This window comes from Solanum tuberosum, unplaced genomic scaffold (assembly GCF_000226075.1).
Source record: "Solanum tuberosum cultivar DM 1-3 516 R44 unplaced genomic scaffold, SolTub_3.0 scf00625, whole genome shotgun sequence".
Classification (NCBI taxonomy): Eukaryota; Viridiplantae; Streptophyta; class Magnoliopsida; order Solanales; family Solanaceae; genus Solanum; species Solanum tuberosum.
In genome coordinates, this window is record NW_006239540.1 from 1 (window position 1) to 6,491 (window position 6,491).

Here is a 6,491-nt window from a genome sequence, read left to right on the forward strand (position 1 = left end):
CTACCAGTTCCGCACCGAAAAATGGTATCAAATATTAATAGACCATCCATATATATTATTCTAATATAAATTATAAACATAAGGAATTATTTCTAATATTAGTGTAGATCTAGAACGTGAATCACTTTTTGTTGTTCGATCTATATGGCTCAATTTAGTAGGAATCTGTTGGGTCAAAATTTTGGATGCCAATTATACCTAATTATTATTTATTTGTTCGTGTGTGATTTGACACATCTTTTAAGAAATAATTAATAAAATCAATGATTTTATTTGATTATTTTTAGTTAGTATAGTTATTTCACTCATTGAGAAATAAATTTAAATTAATTAATAATACTTAATAATAAAAATAAATACAATTAATATTGTGAATAAATTATACTCCCTCCGTTTCACAAAGAATGACCTAGTTTACTTGACACGAAGTTTAAGAAAATAAAGAAGACTTGAATTTTGTGGTCATAAATTAAATTATGTCAAATGTACAAAATTGTCCTTTAATCTTGTGACCTTAAAGATGCTAAGTAAAAAATTGAAATTAAAATGTTACCAAAAAAGAAAGAGGTTATTCTTTTTGAAAGAGACTAAAAAGAAAAGGTCATTATTTTTTAAATAGAGGAGTACTACTTTACTAATTTCGTCTTGATTGTTACTTGTATGTTTGCTAATGACAAATAGCTTGGTGAAACGTGTCATGATAAAATTTCAAGTAAACAAACAACACACTCTTCCTTATTCTTTTTCCCTCCTTTTATCCATTAAATTTTCATAAAAAGAATCAAAAAACTAGAAAAAGAAAGTAAAATCAATTCCACTCGGATATTTGCACGGCGCATGTGATTTCTGTATTTCTCTCTCTAACACTCTCTATCTCCGACACAGACGTCGGGCGATCTGACATGTGATTGTTGGGGAACAATGAAAAATAACACAATAATATTATGACTTTTTATTTAGAAAATAGTAGTCCTGAAAATTGGATAAATATTATTACAATGATATATAAATAATAGTGAAAAAAATTACTATTTGAGTCGTGCTGGGCACTATCCTAAAAAAAAATTTCAACGGTGTGAAATATTTTTAGAAAAGCCACTACAAAAAAGAATAATTAAATTAGAAAAGCACAGAGAAAGCAGAGAGAACGAGAGGATACAGTAAAGAGGAAACACATAGAATATGCATGGTTGGGTAGAAATTGAAGCCTATTTATAGGCCAAAGGAATGCTCTTCTTTTGACAAGTGTTAAGGACAAGTGTCACTAGTCATTCATGCACTTTGACACCTACCATCTTTCTCACCATCTTCTCCGAGAAACATAGAGGCTTCTCAAATACATTTCACAATAACTTAGTGGCGGATGCTCTTAGTCAGCTCAATGGATAGGGTTGCTCATGTTGAGGATGATAAAAAGTAGTTGGTTTGTGATGTTCCCGATTGGGTGTTATGTTGGTTGATTCCACTAAAGGTGGTGTTATGGTTCATAATGGTTCAAAATCGTCTTTTATGTCAGATGTGAAAGCAAAGAAATGTATTGAGCCAATCTTGATTGAGTTGAAAGAAGTGTTGAGTAAGAAGTTCATTGAGACTTTCTTCCAAGGGGGAGATGGTGTGCTTCGATATAAAGGTTGTTTGTGTGTTCCCAACATCGATGATTTGAGGGATAAAATTTTATCGGGAAACCCATAGTTGTCGATGTTCCATTCACCGGGAGCCACCAAGATGAACCATGACTTGTGGGATGTCTATGGTGGAATGGGATGAAGAATGATATTGCGGAATTTGCGGCTAAGTGTTCTAATTGTCAACAAGTGAAAGTTGAGCACCAAAAATCGGGAGGTTTGTCCCAAGTTATTAGTATTCCTACTTGGAAGTGGGAAGATTTGAATATGGATTTTATTGTTGGTTTACCCCACATTCGGCGACAACACGACTCGATTTAGGTTATTGTAGATCGTATGATGAAGTCGTCTCATTTCATTCCCGTCAAGGTTTCTTATTCGGAGGAGGACTATGCTAAGTTGTATCTAAGGAAGATGCTTAGGTTTCATGGAGTGCCCTTATCCATTATCTCCGATTGTGGTACCAGTTTACTTCTCAATTTTGGAAATCTTTCCAAAAGGGCCTTGGCACTCGTTTTATGCTTAGTACGATCTTTCATCCTCAAACTTATGGGAAAGCAGAGTGTACTATCCAAATTTTGCAAGATATGTTGAGGGCTTGTGTGATTGACTTCAAGGGTAATTAGGATGATTATTTTCCTTTGATTGAGTTTGCTTATAATAATAGCTATCATTCAAGTATTGATATCGCTCCATTTCAGGTTCTTTATGGTAGGAGGTGTTAATCTCTTAAAAGGTGATTTGAAGTTGGTGAAGTGGCCTCGATAGGTCCTGAGTTGGTGCATGGAGCTATGGAAAAAGTTTGGCTTATTAGAGAAAGGTTGAAAATGGCTCAAAGTCAACAAAAGTCCTATGTTGATGTTAGAAGAAGAGATTTAGAATTTGATGTTGATGATTGGGTTTACTTAAAAATTGGCCTATGAAGGGTGTCATGAAGTTTGGTAAGAAAGAGAACTTTAGTCCCCGTTATGTGGTCCTATATCAAGTATTGAGGTGTATTGATAAGGTTGCTTATGAACAAGATTTACCTAAGGACTTGCCATCGGCACATCTGATTTTCCATATCTCGATATTCAAGAAATGTGTTGGTGATCTGACATCCATTGGACCATTGGAGAGTCTTGTTACAAAGGATAGTCTTTCTTATGTGGAGGTACCAGTTGAGATTTAAGACCAGCAAGTTAAGAAGTTGAGAAATAATAAAGTTGCATCCGTAAAGGTCTAATGGAGGAATCAAAGGGTTGAGGGTATCACTTGAGAGGCCGAGACCGATATGATGTCAAGTTATCCCCCATCTCTTTCCCTCCGATCCTATTTTAGCCTGAGGTATTTAGCTTCTCGTGTTTCATCCCTTTGGTTTCATGTGTCTTAGTTGTTCTCATGTTTACTCATACATGCATACTCATGAAAAACTTTCTTTTGAGATTTTGATTTAGCTTCATTGATTTCTTCGTGATTATGTGCATTAAGTATGAAATGATGTTTTGAGTATGTTTAAGCTTGGAGTTGATGTTCCTCCCTGATATTGTGCATTTTGATGAAGTTGCATTCATGTTAGGCTGTTAAATCTTTTCCCCTACCCTTCTATGTTGCCTTGGGTTCCACTCGAGGACGAATGTTCCCAAGGGGAGATATTTTAACACCTCGAAATTTAGGAAAAGAAAGAAAAGAAGGTTTGGGGTTGCAGGCTGTGTCTATAGGTCCCATCTACGGACCGTAGAAGCTTCTACACACTGAAGATGATAACCGTAGGAAGGGGCAAATAAATTTTCAAAATCAAGTCTAATATCCCTTTTTGCGATTCACCAGGACAGCCGCCGTAGATAGGTCTCATAGGTAGGTCCTAGACTTAGTGATATTTTAAGTAGTAAAGTTGATTTCTACAGTTGGTATATATAGTCTGTAGGAAGACCTACTAGTCATAGAGAGGGTCCGTCAAAAGTTGGTCAAAAAATATAGTTTCTGAATCTTTCTACGGTTGACCAGTACGGTCCGTAGTAGTCCAAACTGTAGATGGCCTTTGACAGTTATTTTAAGGGACTTTTGAGTCTTTTCCCTAATTGTTTGAAATAAAAACTATCTTGTTTTGGCCTTCACCCTAAGCCCTATATAAGGCTTTTAGGACCTAAAACTACGCACTACAACCTCATTCTCCTAATTTCCCTAATTCTAACAAAATTCATCCTCCCCAAATTCTCTCTAATCTTTGTGGTTTCATGCAATTATGATTAATTATTGTTGATTAAGTCTTCCAATGCATGATTTAATGTTAATACATGATATTTAGTTGAAACTACATTGACCCATGCCTAAATCATGTTTGTCAACTATGAACCTATGATGAACCCATGAATCTATGGGCTATGAATTATGAAGCTATGCATGCTTTTATGAAGTTATTGTAAATGATTTGGAGATGTTTTGAAAGGAAAGTATCAATGCTATTGTGGAAGTGTTTCTCACTTACTAGTATGATCATGATTGTGAAAGGTATTTAATTTCTCAAATATTGATTCACATTGGTGAAATGTTTTCTCATTCATGTTGAATTGTGTTTAAGGAGTTATTCTATATTTTGATCTCAAAAATGTTATTGGTATTGATCATTGTTTTTCCTATGTTATACTGATATTTGAGTTTTATCAATTCTGTTGGGATTTAGACTTAGTACCAAGAGGGCTGTGAGGTGGAGTCTCAAATAAGGTAGTCTCTAGTAGAAACCTCTAGAGACATAGCCAGTGGATCCACTTTAGCAAATGATGATATGTACGGATTCTACCTTGGCAAGTAAATTCCCCTTCTTTCGGTATGAGAGATATATCAAATTCCATGATATAGCTCTCGGAGTGTCATAGTCGGTTTAAGATAATATCCCACAAAATGACTATGTTACTTCAAAGCTTTTCTCATGTCTCTTATTTCAATGTTTTAACCATATTTCATGTTTTACATGTCATTTCTTCTTTAAGTCTTCAAATGTTCAAAGAATGATCATACCTACAGGTTTTAAGTAATTCATGCTATCATGTCTATGTTTATGCATATTACCCCATACTTAGTACATTCCATGAACTAATGAATACTTTTACCTACATTGTTTCAGTAATGTAGGGTGACGCTCCTACCTCCCATACTCGTGGCTAGTTGGTTTCGTTGACGTTGAATAGTGGTGAGTCCTCATGTTCCGAGGATTGAGATACCTTTATTGCTTTATGTCATTTCCGTTTTCATAATTTGTATGCGATGTGTGGATTACATCCCAATCAATTTCCTTACAATGTAATAGATGGCTTATTGAGACTTATGTTAGACTTCCGTTTTGTCAAACTCTTTAGAATTATGAAATGCTTTCATTTGAACTCTTTACTTCTATTATCTTGTATGATGTATTCTAAGTGGCTTGAGTAGGGCCTCTTGGGGTCCTATACATCATGTTACACGTAGGGTGTACTTTGGGTCGTGACATCTATAGTATGACCCGCTGCAAATGCATGTCTATTTATGATACCCAGAGATAGATTATAGTACAAAGTCTAATTTTCTTCTTTGATATATTATTCATATTTTAAGTCCTATTGTTGATATAGTTGTCTGCATAAAGACATAAACATTACTTATCCTAATTTCAAAATACAAACAAATGAAGTCTAAGTCTAATAGCATCTTATTTGTTGTATTCGTTTCCTAGCAGAAGTACACAAAAAGGGTAGGGAAGAATTGAATATGTACAGATTATAGTAATTTGAGCCGAGTATTTACTAGTATGATCTACGGTGCAAATTCCTTTAATTGAAACCCAATTTGAAGAGCGCAAAATTGAAATTTACAAAGTTAAGACAACCTGAGTCCTACTCACACATAATTCCAAAGTGAATTTTGTTTTGTAATGTTGGTGATGTAATCAGTGGGTTTGAAAGACTCATTGACAGATGTGCTCCGCCTTTGCTTCATGCGTTACATTTTTCATAGCCCATTTTCTCTCTTACTTGTCCTTTGTACTACATCACCTTTTAGGTCTTTTTGTACTTTTGTTTTCTTCTAGTTTTAGATAGTTAAAAGCTTGGTTTATTGTACTCTTCTTGTTCTTTGTGTACTCTTCTTGTTAAAAGCTTGGTTTACTGTACTCTTCTTGTTCTTTGTGTGCTATGAGAAAAGGGAATGGATGCACTGGCTTGTGCTTCTATGTTTGAGGAGGAGCGCAACAAAAGACTTTTTGAAGATAGTAATGAGCTGTTTCAGATGCCCCCTTCTTCTAAAGAGGAGCTTCTGGAGAAACTTGATGTGAGAGCCTTTTCTTTTTTCTTTCCATCTGTTTATCTGCTTCAACCTATGAAATAAAAAGTACATAGCGAACAAGGGGCCTCAATTTGTCTATGAGATTTTGAAACATTTTTTTGCTTTTTCCCCATTGCGACTAAAGCATTAATGCAAATGTGGCGTTGCTTCAACACTGTTATTTGTAACTTGTTTAATTTCCTTATAACTAACTTCCTAAACTAGTTTGAAATTTTATTTCAGTTATTTGGTTACCGTTCTATAGAAAGATTTAATTATTTAATCGATTTACTACATGAATTTTCAACTTATCAGTGGGGGAGGGGTGATTCCTACTTGTAAAAATGATCCTTTTTTGTGCATGTAGTGTAGATTAATCATGATTTTTGTGAGATTCTAATAAGCACCCCTATTGAGTATATATATTTGGTTTATGCCTCTTATAAGAAATGATCTTTAACGAGGGGTGATTATCTGAATCTCACCTGATGCAAATCATGATCGATCAACACTACATACACAGAAAAGGATCATTTTCTACAAGGTAGGAATCAACCTCCCCCCCCCCCTCCCCCGCCCCGATATGTTGAA